The sequence below is a fragment of the Trichoplusia ni genome, chromosome 1, assembly GCF_003590095.1.
Source record: "Trichoplusia ni isolate ovarian cell line Hi5 chromosome 1, tn1, whole genome shotgun sequence".
Lineage (NCBI taxonomy): Eukaryota > Metazoa > Arthropoda > Insecta > Lepidoptera > Noctuidae > Trichoplusia > Trichoplusia ni.
The window spans coordinates 22,911,181-22,924,822 of NC_039478.1; the positions used below are offsets into that span (position 1 = coordinate 22,911,181).

General features: G+C 33.9%; 1 long non-coding RNA gene across 1 annotated transcript; it reads right to left on the reverse strand.

Annotated features, from left to right (window-relative positions):
- Window positions 1–281: 281 nt before the first annotated feature.
- Window positions 282–13,220, reverse strand: LOC113499835. Its single transcript, XR_003401145.1, has 3 exons — window positions 11,202–13,220; window positions 2,447–2,489; window positions 282–2,055 (listed from the first exon to the last, which is right to left on the reverse strand). It is a non-coding gene; the product is annotated as an uncharacterized LOC113499835 (long non-coding RNA).
- Window positions 13,221–13,642: the final 422 nt, after the last annotated feature.

Sequence of the window (13,642 nt, forward strand, 5' to 3'; positions counted from 1 at the left end):
TTTTACGTCAGCTTAAGACAAAAAACATTAAAATCATCATCTTTACATAATTTGTTTCACACGCTAATTAAGTAGTTCAGTCTTTTATTGCATCTAACAGGCTTACCCAAAAACAGTTGAAAGAAGTTTTATAGGGCCGTCGAATTTTAATGCAGTTTTTATTTGTTATGATATAAGTTTCTGGAATCAGTTGTGACAGATAATACAAGGGTGAATTAATTATTTTTTTCATGAGTTTTCATTACCTTTCACGGTTCTAATAGACTCACGTAGGTACATACGTCAACAACGACTTTCTTTGAACAAAATTCTTATAATAAACTTAAATTGTCAATCAAAAATACATACAAAAATATGCAAGCAAATCGGTACAGCCATTTAAGAGTAGATGCACGCGCTAAAAGATTTTTAATATATCCTCTCTCTGGAATTGAATCCCTGTGTCTCGAAGGGTTCACGAACATTCAAGGCATTTGCACAACACATGGCACCCAGACTCAGAACAAGCAGACATAGATCGAAGTATAAGTACCTATAATTGGTTTAATCCTATCAGCGAAACTTCGGAAACAGTTGGATTGTGGTGGTGACTAAAACCAATCGGATATCCTTGGATTCAGTTGGTAAATAATCAAGAAGTTGATGAAAGCATTCAGCATGTGTCTTACCTACAATATCAAAGTTTATAGCTCTTAATGGGACCACACCTTGAATCGTTCAATCGAATTGCATCCAGGTGACCGGCCACGGGCATCTCCGTCTAAACTTTGACGTGAGTTCGGCAGTTAGGCCAGTCTCAGTCAGTGTAAACTAAGATCAGATCAGATCAATATTGTTGTTTCAGTATGCCTAGGTACTACCTATTAGACAGGTAGAAGGAAAGTTGTAAGGTTGACTTGACGTTTTACCCATTAGACTCTCGTTTATGTACCTAACTTAAAGGTTTATCTGTAACGACCCCTTATCAATTTTACTAAAAAAGTGTCAAGCCGTTTGTGCGTAAAAGGATTCAAATTTTTGCTCTTAATATTATATTAGTAGTGCAATAGATGCTCTCAAATGCAGCCAAAAGTGGTAATGGGCAGGTCATATAGAACGTCTTAAAGATCGTTATTGGACCAAACAATTACGTCATGGCCCACCTGGCAAACGACATAGGTGCATTTTAGTGTGGTGAACTGGTGAAAGACATGTCTGAAGGATAAGTACATACCGGTGAAAAAGTGGGGTCATTAGATAAAGTGACATGTATTAGCGCAGGCACCTGTATTTATGACTAACTCAAAAAATGTAGCCCAGATTCAAATAATTCGAGATGATTTTAGGTTTTCGTCAATCACGTGTAGCATGTACATTTCGAAAATATGTTTGGACCTCATCATCTACCTAGACTACCTACCTAGTTCATCTGTAGTAGGTAGTTGTAGTTACCTACCAGCTACCGTAACATACAAGGTAATATTTTTTTGTGATCACACAATTATAATAGCTGTTGTCAGTCTAACATCTAAGATCACTACAATGATTAATTCAGTAACATTCGTATCATACTCCCAAGTTGTTCCGGTCCAAACAAAATTAGTAACAACTCAAGTCCGCAACTTCCGTGAGACTCCTAGCGACATCTATACAGTAGAGACAGAACTAAGGTGGTACGTTTGCCATACGCCAAAAAGAGGTGGCGCTGTAAAAGATGATCAACGTTGGACAGATAGGCAATGTTGCTATAAAATTAAAAAAAAAAAACATTTTATTTGAAATCTTTTTAAACTTAGTAATCATAATAAATATAAAATTTATTTAAATTGCTCTATTTTAGGAATAATGGCGAGGCTTCAATATTTGATAATGACAACAAAAGTTAAAGAATACACGGAAATAATTAATATATGTGCTCTCATTGGCCTTTTATTGAGTCAACAATTATGCTGGTTAATATTTTATTTATTACAATCCCTTCAGGAACTAACAAAAATATTATATTTTAAACATTCCCATTTCGGTTTAACGTCAAGGTTTAGATGGCGCTGCCCCATATTCTTGGTTCTTGGCACACTAAAAGTGGAACACACATTGGTAGTTTGTAGTTTAGTAGGAATGTTAGATGCCGGTTGAGTAAAATTTATGGCCTATGAAATAAGGTACATATTGAAGTGTATGTAAAGAATTTAAATACTTTGTTTAATTAGTAGGACACGGATATACATCGTACACATTTCAGTTTTTCTAGTGTGTGTGTCGCTGTGGTTGGGGAACTTGGGTGTGTGCGTCTGTGTGCGGCAGTGCGGCAGCAAAGTAGCTGTCAAAACTACTGGAAGAAGAGACGAGTGCAATATTTCTTTACAAAATGAAATCTATTACGTTACTAAGTTAGCTAAGAGTTATGTATGCCCGTACGTATTCGTATGAAAATATAATAACTTGTTATTTAACAAGCAGTACTTACGCTGACTACAGGCACCATGGTTCACTTGCATCCACCGTTGGAACTAGAGGAAATACCAAAAGAAGACGAAGAAAGATTAGAAAAGTTGTTTTCTAAATTAGACACCGATGGAAACGGCAAGATCGACATCCACGACCTGTCCGTCGCGCTCAAGGAGCTGGCTCCGCACATAAACCGGAGTTATGCAGAGGTTAGAATGTAAAGCTAGACATTTCCTAATTGTTCACCACCTAACGGTTTCACCTTCATACGATGCGTTCGATTACCTGTCGACACGTATGCCGCACTCCGTAAATTTGCAAAATCGACTTAAGCGTTATATTTATAGAGCACACGCGTGCTGTTCTTTTTAAACTTATTTACAATCTACTGCACTTTCTTTTCGTAGTTGCATTCGATCGCTTGCGTTTTTTTCACGCTTAAATTTTCTATTAAAATGTCATAATTATGTGAAAAATGTGTGGTCTTAGTTAATATAATACTAGTTTCTTTCTTCTGATCATAAAAGAATATTATCAATGCCCTATTCTTCATTTCATGACATAAAATTTACATGAAAGTGAGTACTTTGCTATTGTGAGTATGCAAAAATGTTCTAAATATGTCCCAGTGTTAGGTTGGAGGCAGATAAATCACTGATAATTTATCTTGTGTCAGATTTGTTGTATTGACAGTAACAAAAGATAATAATACCATCTATGTATTATTTATGATTTTTTGAAATGGGATTTTACTCACCTAATCACATTGGACATTTACATAATAATAGGTAATCTTGGTACCTCCCTATAACAGGATGACTTTTTTTCAAAAGTGTTCTATAACAATTGAATACTGCTAACTCCTTATTAAGATGAACTATAATTGTGAGCAAAAACTTTACACTCAATCATTTTTTTAATATCCGTCCGTAATCCTATGAATCAAAAACCTAATTCTCTTAAAAATGCTCAGTCTTGGCAAACAGCTGTAACCATGACAGGTGATGATGTCATACAGCTGATAACAGTTTGAAACAAATGAATTTACCTTAAAACTTTAACTTAACTCTTAAATTAAATAAGAAACTTATCCTTTTGATTTTCTACTTTGAAAAAAGGGATTTAAAATCCAAACAATATAATTTTTTTAATGTGTAAGTAATAGAAGGAAATGTTTCATAGCAATGACCTTGTGTATGCATCCAGAAATACTTTCAATTAAAATCTATAATATCTTTCTTTCTTGCTGATGCTCACCAAGCCCAAGATTAAAGTTACATAATTTCCATAATTTATATTATTCTATAATATATCTGAGGTTTAAACATTAAGATAACAGTGTCTTAAAGGGTATAAATAAGCAATATCTAATTAAAACATAAATAATGTTTATAGTATCAAGCATATGTGATTATGTATCAGATATTAATATTTAATCTTTTGTGTAGTTTGTTTTATTTATAAAGAAGACATCATAGCAATAAATCAATTGAATTAGATTGTGTTAATATTCAAGAGATTTTTTTTGACTGTATCAATTTGAGTCACGGTAACACACAAATTATTAATTCCAATAGTATACTTATTCATCAACTATGATGCCCATGTGTGTACACATTAATTATATCTAAATTGAACTTCCCGCATGAGCGGTTGGCATGCGGCATCCACAGTCCGCTTCTCATGCTACAATCCTGATGATTCTATTTCAGAGAAAGTAAAACAATTTTCTAGTCACTATCCAATGAAATAGTAAATACCATTTGATGTATTTTTCTAGGGTTTCTTTTTCTAAATATAAACATGTGTCATGGTCATTTTTATCTGCATCTATTTATCTATGAATAGAGCTGTCATGTAAACTTGCCCCTGAAATAACTCCTAATGGTGGGGTGAATTTAAAAATAACACTATTTCAATATTCATTGCATATGCAAGGTCACGGCCTTCACTCATGATTGATTTTAAAAACATAATTTGTACTACTTTTTTGGTACCGCATATTATGTAATTTCTCTTTTAAAATTTGTTATTAATTGGTTCAAGTCTACACTTATACCAAACTAGTTAACAAAAATTTTTAGACATTAGTAGACGAAGAAAAACATGGTAAGACAGCCTTGATAGCAAATATTCTAATCACGAATTGAGCAAAGATGGTGCTCAATATTCATTATAAACCCCAGTGCGTTAAATACATTTAAGGGCATTGAATTGTTACTGGCCTTTAAATGTTTTCTATTTATATATTATTTAGCATATCTAAGACTATATTTTTACGAGTGTATTGGCTTCACCTACAACATCGCCATACGCGGCTAGAAACAGCTGTACCTAATGATGTCACGCCATGACTCACGTAAAGCTCATTGTTGCTTACCGTCCGGATTTTTATGGGCGTGTGCTTCATCTGTTCAGCTCCTATAACATTACGACTACGTGCCCTTAATTACGCTTTACGATTTATGCGATCGAGACTAAGAGAAGAAATTAAAAGTAAATTATTTTTACGCTCAGGTATTATAAAAACCTTCTGACATTTGCGGTAGAACAGCATCGTCGTGAGATATCGGTTCTGCCAAGTTTGAATAAATCTATGCTGTTAGTCTGAGCGCATTATATAGCTGCTTTAACGAAGTTTCGTTAAAAATGGCAATGATAAACTCAATAGATGTGTCCCAGTATGTACCTACATTTTAATGATTTATTGCAAAGCGTACTTTATATTTTTCTTGAGAGCGTCCATTAGGACTATAATAGAAATATAGTATACGAAACATGGTCGTAAAAGCTCTCTCTTAATGGAAACTTACTTTTTTGCGAAAATAGACCAAAGCCGCGACAGCGACGAGTTTTCTCGTTTCCATCTCTTAAATGGCAAACGGCTATTAGAGAAGTAATTATAGTAATCTGGGAACTATTAGACACGTATTCACGAATACCGTGTCACCGTCTCGTACACTCGAAATAGAACAAAATGGCCACCTCGTATTCCCGTGGTACCCAGCTACGAAGCCCAAATTCCAACCATAGTGTCGCTATAATCTGGTTTAATGTCATACTAACTATTTCAATTACTTTGTTCTTCTCTAAAGCTTTCGTAATTACGTTAAAACTTTGGACTGCGAAATATAGACATTTAAATGAATGAGATTATGAAATTATAAATGCAGCTAGTCCAGCTTAATTCATTAAAGATGCGTTCTGTGTCACTACCACTGCAGTGTAGATCAATACAGACTACGGAATACGCGAGAGTAAAGCTGGGTGCAATTTTGGCAAGGAAAGCATTGCGACTATATTTAGTCGCTACAAAAGGAACATTAAGAGAAATGCGGACAGCTATTAGTACTTCCAGACGTACTCCACAGTTCCCCCATTAATGTTTCTAGACTAAACACTACAAATAAAAACGGTATATCCGGGCGAGATGTAGTTAAAAGGGCACGTTTTCTTCTTTAAGGAGAACTCTTAACGCGTGGTAATCTATATCTATACTTCATATATAAAGCTGAAGAGTTTGTTTGTTTGAACGCGCTAATCTCAGGAACTACTAGTTCAAATTGAAAAAATATTTTTGTGTTGAATAAACCATTCATCGAGGAAGTTTTTAGGCTATATACCATCACGCTGCGACAAATAGGAGCGAAGAAAAAATCATAACTTATATCTTCTAACCACGCGGACGCAGTCGCGGGCAACAGCTAGTGTTAAGATAAATGATATCATCGTGATCTAACTCTCGTATCCAAGTAGAGATTAATGCTAATTTCTTCTCTGCATGAGAAGGAGCATTTCCTATCGAGAGGTAATTAAAATCACATGCCGGATTTATATAGGAATAGTTTGAAACGAATCAATAATTAACCGCATACCAGCCAAACTAGGCATGTGACACGATGCCAATACTTTGTGCCGTACGTCAGCAATGCAACAAAAATGGTGAAGGAATGTGTGATAAAATTAAGCTTTTGTATTTTTCCTCAATGTACAAGGTCAATTGAGGTCGCCGGAATGTATATTATTATTCCATCGATCTCCTCTGCCCGTTGTCTCAGCTTTCTGGCCACATTCATATAATCCTCATAATTTATCCCGGTTTTTTTCTTAAGCAATAATCAGTATAATCTTTTTTACGTTCCGGACGCTTTTACTGCCTATCCACTGCATCTTTTTGAGATATTAAAACGCTCGTTGGTAATTTCGCATAACCGACTTCACCTCAATGGAACCGCGAGCGGAGATATGTGTTAAGAACACGCTCACATGTATACTGTAGAAGTAGACTTAATTTTCGTTTTATTGTTTTTCAGAAATTCCTGGCAAAGTCTGGCTGGAAAGAAGGCGGTGACGTCACTCTCTCCGAGTTCATCCACTATGTGCGAGAACATGAAAAAAATCTTAGGCTGCAATTCTCTCATCTCGACAAGAATAAAGATGGTAATTAATTTTCATTTTAAACCTTAACCTAAGTCTTTAATTCAGTCGTACGTAAAATATGCCGGCTCTTTTTCTGTTTTTTCTTCGCTCATACCTTCTGGCCCAATACCGAGCATGAATCCCTCGTTTACATCCAACACTATGTGTATTACCCGTTTTGAACATTATAACTTGTTTTGATTTTTCTGCCTTATATATGTAGTTTGTTTGGGAGGAGGATACATAGCTTATGCCTGCCGGATCATCGGGAATAGGCCCCGGTTTTTTTCGGTAAAAGCCTGACATTTCCTTCCGGTCAACCCAAAGCGGGAGGAGTCATTTGATGATTCCCCACATACGGCATCTCTTTTAATTAGGTACATTCTGTTTTTCGATCATGTAAGAGTAGTTGGGAGATTACGCGCCGCCCTAGCGATCTGTGGCGGAGTTTTTATGTCGACTCCGAGTCAATGTTAGATGACGCAACGGCATAAGGCTTCTCTCCGAGATGTATGGGTTCATACTTAGATTGGTTTTAGCGAAAATTGATGTTCTAGACATCTAGGTATGTAACATGACTAAGATTAAATTCGAAATGAGAGTGTTTGTGTTTGTCTTTTGTGTTATGTAATGACTATACTAATAATTTGTGGTTACAAAAAACAAATGAAGAATGTTCTACAATAAGAAATTAGCTAGAATTAATACAAAAACCATAAACAGGGAGATGGTATCTCGTTCTTATTTTGATTCAAATTAATTACTTAAATTAAAAAAAAATCTGTCATGTACGAAAATTTGTTCAATGTGAAGACTAGGGAAATACAACAAGCGAACAGTGACATATATTATCAAATAATATTAATCGTCATTAAACAATGAATATTTATAAATCCAAACGTATTCCGTTACCCACGCAGCTTCACCCCCAAATACGGAAAACTGAAGGGTTAAACATACACGAGCTATGTGACTTTATTGTTTTGACATTTGCCAAAGACATTCAAGAATTATTTTAATGCTTGACATACTGAATGAGGGCAAAGAATCTACCATATGTTAAAGTAAGACTTTTGTGGCTGTGGAAACAGGACAGCGCTATAAACGGCGTAGAGCGTCATCTCCCTTCCACGATGAATACAGTGGTACAGTAGGTGGTGGTCTTCGCAAGTAGGTGTTCGGTATAACGAATCGATTACAATAATTGTGCATACATTAGGTATGTTAATAAATATTTGTGAATATCTAATATATTTAAATAAGTTACTCTGTGAAGTAAACAATTGCGGCTGTCGTGGAGTCTCATCTTGGTAATAAGATAATACTGGTAAAAAAGTTTCTGTTACATTTTTTCTGGAATGTCCAATCAGCAAGTGAGCAAGCGCGTTGATCAATGCTCATTCCTGCCCTGAAGCATATACCCAGTGAAGGGCAAACCAGAAGAATGCTTATAAAGTGTTCACTTAAAAATATACCTTTAATAAAAAAAACCGGTTTCATTATTTTATAATCAAACCGAAAACGCAAAAAAGTTCAAAACATTACTCAGATGAAGAAAATAATAAAAATTAAATGTTTCTTTTTTATTGTCTTCTCTCTTCACATATTTAGCATTGAATCTTTTAATATAAGCATTTTCCTCAACAGCTCCCTATTGTGATGTATTTTAATTAATTCCTAGATTTATTGACACGTGCCGCTGTTTCATCATGACCTTTCTTCATTGAAAGACTGATGCATTCAATATATCTGAACTTTATGTACGTACCTACTAGTTCATGAACATTTATATACATTACAATGGCTTGACATGCAGATTAAATCTAGATAAAATCAATGTTCGGCCTTCAGTAACAACACGGTAACAACGATATTTACAGCGAGGCATAACTAACTATACTTATAATTAGAATGGCCATGGTCGCACCAAAAAGGTTTTCAATCATTGTTTTAATAAAGTATAAGTTAATTTAACAAGGAAAAGTGTGAAATAATGGAACATATTTAAAAAACTGATTATAATCTTCGCGAAAAGATATTGACAAAGCAAAGAAAATTATTGAAATAGTTCCATGACTTAGGTTTTGATTGTTCTGTTTTTCTTTTGAAAAAATCCTTTGCTACATAAGGCAACCCAAGTATTGGTTACCCGGCGGCTAAGACTAACTACTACTACTGGCTTAACTAACAAATATTTTGTTGGAAAACAATATCATCAGATTTGACGACTTGTATTGCCTGGTGTGTAAAAGGCTTTGTAAATGAGGAGTCCGACGAGCTTATTAACATAAGTGCCAGCCTATTAACCTATTTGTAGATAGGATGTATAATATACCAGTTATAATGGACGTTAAAAATAACAACAACGCTTAATGCATGTCGGTTTCAGCGGTCAATATGAATTGCACCTATACTTTTTACGAAACAATTTTAATGGTACCCATTTAGGTAAACAGATCAGTGGTCGACAACCTTTTGAGACCGAGAGTCAGTCAAAGTTAATACAATTTCAAACTTTCAAGAAAAATGTAAGATGCATTCAATATTATAGGGCACTACTAGCTGACCCAGCAAACGTTGTTTTGCCTTATAAAGTATTTCTAGTTGTATGTATTTTTAATGCCGCATTAAAAATAAAAACGAACAATTTCGTCCAAAAAAAATTTTTTTTTTTAGCGTGAGCAACCCTTATGGGTATGAAACACTTTACACTTAGGGGTATGAAAAATAGATGTTGTTCTATTCTCAGACCTACCCAATATGTATACAAAATTTCATAAAAATCGCTCGAACGGTTTCGGAGGAGTACGGTAACTAACATCGTGACACGGGAATTTTATATATTAGAAGAAGAGATTACGAATAGTTTTTTTAATAGGTACAAAAAATACTATCATGAAATGGTTTGGTACGTGATATAAAATCGATGCCTAACCCTTTTATATTTTAATGAATAGTATGAATTAAAAAAATGTTTTTAAAGCTGTAGAAACACAGTTCCTGTGAACTGCAGCAGGCGTGCCTTGGGTTGCTGACCCCTGCCGTAGGCTAATGGCAAAGGTTAGGAATTTGCAGTTCTGTATCGATTTTCAATCAATTACTTATTCATTGTTAAGACTGACTTCTGAATGCCCTTTGGTAAAGTACTAGCCCTTGCAGTTTTATATGGTAGATATTTTTTACGTAAACCGATTAGAAACCATTTTGACGACCTTACAAAAAGTCATATTATTATGCCTTTTGCCTTTGTTGGTATATTTATATTGATGAAGTTGCAACTGGTATAGTTGGCAGATTTTTTAAGTTTAAGAATAAAAAGGAATTGACTGAATTTCAATGGAATGGAGTAAAAATGGTTTATTAAGCTCACGATTAATTTTGCACTGTTATTTAGGACTACCTATGACAGCGACTACGTCTTCAGTATAGATTTAAGTTTAGTTGCTAGGGATTTATAAGGCTTCAGTTTTTGTGACGAAATGTAACGCAGCGTTAGGACCACGAACAAAAGCTATTATACCTCGTGTAAAGCCTAACTTGAAGAACACTTGACCGAATTTTTTCGCAAGTTTTAAAGTCTTTTATCTTTTTTTCCAGGGAAAGTGGATCTCGAAGAACTTATATCGGCGTTTGCCGACATGGGGATTGCGGTAGGCAGGAACGAGGCGACCAACTTGTTGAAAAGGTATACCCGTCACAATGTACCACGAATCAAAACAATCTTGACATATCTGACAAGCACGGCGATTGAACTAATATCTAATTATTAACTCTATTCGTTTTAGATTTAATTTTATATTATGCTAATAGCGAAATTATTTTTATTTTACTTTTTGTTTGAAATTTAAGATTTTTACTATAGTTTACTAGTTTTACACCACAATCCAACAAGAAATGAAACACGGCCTAAAACAACACAACTAAAGAGAACATTTAAAAAAAATGTTTCAGAAAAGCTGTTTGGCCTATATTCTGGTGGTAAGTCGAAAAAACCGCGAGTAGTCAATGGCTTGCTAAACATTCGCTACGATCAAAACATTGCCATTACTTGCCGAACAATTTTGAAAAATGACAATTGGGTACTTGACCGCATACAAAAAAACAAATAAAATGATAACTCAAAATAAATAGATTAACGATAAGTATGTTTGAAGCAAACGATATTATTTCATTGAAAATTCGTATATTTAGAAATGTCAAGCCAGTTAGTCGAGGGTTTTTCAAATAAACTTTTTTTACGACCTTTGTTGAAAGTTTGCTTTGTACTGTACCAGAGAAGCCAATTTAACAATACCGTCTGCGACTAATTAACAAACTTTTATTTCATTTTTTAAAGAAATAAAGGGAACACTTACCTTAGAGACTGCGGGAATCTGACGCCAAACAAAGTGTTTTGTATTATGTAAATAAATGGCGTTTTTCAAAAATCTTCAAACTTTTTGTCAAATTTATACCTATTCATTTTAATTTTAATGGAAGCGAATTTGTTACATTTTTTTATTCTTGAATATTCTTGTTACACCGTATTTAATACCTTAACAGTTTTGACTATTCGCTATGACTATTATTTTCCGCTGAAAACTAACTTCTCTTTAGGAACAAGATCTTTTTTATTAAATTAGATTAAAGCGGCGAATACCCAATTGCAAGATAACATGACTGACGCCTTGTACTATAATGACAGACAATCATTTGAATTTCGAATATTTTATTCGAAATGCATTCCGGCCAGTGTCATATTTGGAAAGTTTTATTTGTGTACATGTGCAACCTGCTTGGACGAATTATAAGTTTTTTATTGTTTTTTTTTTTATTTCCATTGAATATTATCTAAGCAGATTGTACAGGGTGTCTCAGAAAGTACTGACGAGTGGATGCTAAAAGGGTGATGACTTTTATTGGTATTAGAATCGCCTGATGATTGAACGTAGATTATTTGTAGTTTTTGACGTATGATATGTTTAACAATTACAGATAATCTTTGACGTTAAAGCGATTCAAATATATTAAGTCTTAAACCTTTGTTCGCCTACTCCCATATTTTTATTGGACACACAATTTCTGAAAAAATGGTCAAAACTGCTTTTCATTTCATACCGCAGAGTACATTCGCGATCGTAGGTAAGCTGGGATTCACAAAACTGCCAAATGCGTGTGTTGTTAAGAAAATTGTTTCGTCTTTTTAAAGCTAAATTGTGCTCGCTATTCGTAGTGAAATTGATGACATTTCGTGATGGCCACACCTACGTATAGTACTTATGGTAATCAAACTGCCCCCACTTTTTAAGGAAGTATTGTAGTTGTGGAAAAGTGACAGCGCACTACACGTTCTAGAGCGGCGTCCCTTTCCAAAACTACAATAGTATCTATTACCTAAAGAGGTGGTGATGGGCTAATTGCCATAGTACATACATTTGTCTGTATGTCCGTGTATTTGGAGTCCTGTTACTTATGTTTGAAAGCCGGTAGTTGCAAAACGAAAACTACAACTGTCAATGTGTTTTTTTTTTTAATTTAATAAATATAATTGATGACAGCTGACAATCGCGTTCGTTTTGCAACTTTTATGGTGTGGGATTTAATTGTGGAATTTGAGAATCTGTTCAGCAGACTGAAGAAGGTAGTTTTTCAAAATTGGGACGAAGAATTACGATGATTTTCTATATTTTTTTTAAATATGTTCAGTATCTAGTGTCTTTACTAAAAATCTTAGTAGAACCGTAAACTAGTTTTTAATTACTTATTATAGTTTTTATTAAGTACTTTTTATTTAGAATAATCACTACTATTAATAAATAATATACTAACGATACTAAAATAATGTCTAATAATGTTACCTACACACAAAACTCACACTTAATAATACACACAATACTTAAATTCTTTTTTTTGTTCTAAAAATACCTTTATTTGCTGTTTTTTTATTCGAAATACATGTTCTTGGCCTGGCTACGTGAAACCTAACCTACATATCTTTTTTACGATTTCATTTGCAACGGCAATTCTCTGTGTTTATGTCCATTAAATAAATAAATAATGTAGCCCATAAATGCTGTACATAGGCTTCCTTATAATATAGAATACAATTTTCTTTATATCTATTTAGCACAGTGCGACAAGAAAATGTCTTAGTTCGAATTAAAGTTATTATATCAATTGTACTTTTAATACTCTAACTTGCTTATTATTTTTAAATTGCTTTAAACTTTTTCCGTGTTTTGGAACTTTCTTGATTAACTTTATCTAAGTTAGTCCTTCACTTGTGGAAGCGAAATGAAACACGTGTATTTCTAAGTAGGTATCATTTGCTGGAATCAGTGCAGGAAAATGTCAATAGTGTGTTATAAAATACTAGCTTTTCGCCCGCGTCGATGTCGGTTATATCGGCATTCCAAGAGAACTCTTCAAAAGTCCGGGATAAAAACTAATTCAAATTCATTTTATTTGCAAGAATATAGTGCATACATAAGATGTTAAATTTTTAGGTTGAACAGTACATAATATTCTGCCTTTATAGGGCATGCAAACATTATAAATTATTGACTTTACAAGAAAAAGTGTTAAAATATTGCCATCATTGTTGCCATCCATTTTTCTAAGTTTTACATTAAAATTATAGATATTACTTTCAACTTAAATATTATTACATTATTATGTCAAATTTATTTACACAGAATTGATGATAATACTACTACACAACATTCATAATTAAAGTACTATAATGGCCTTTCCAAGAATTCGGATACAGAATAAAAAGATTTTTCTATCAACCATCCTTTTAGATTTTTTATGAATA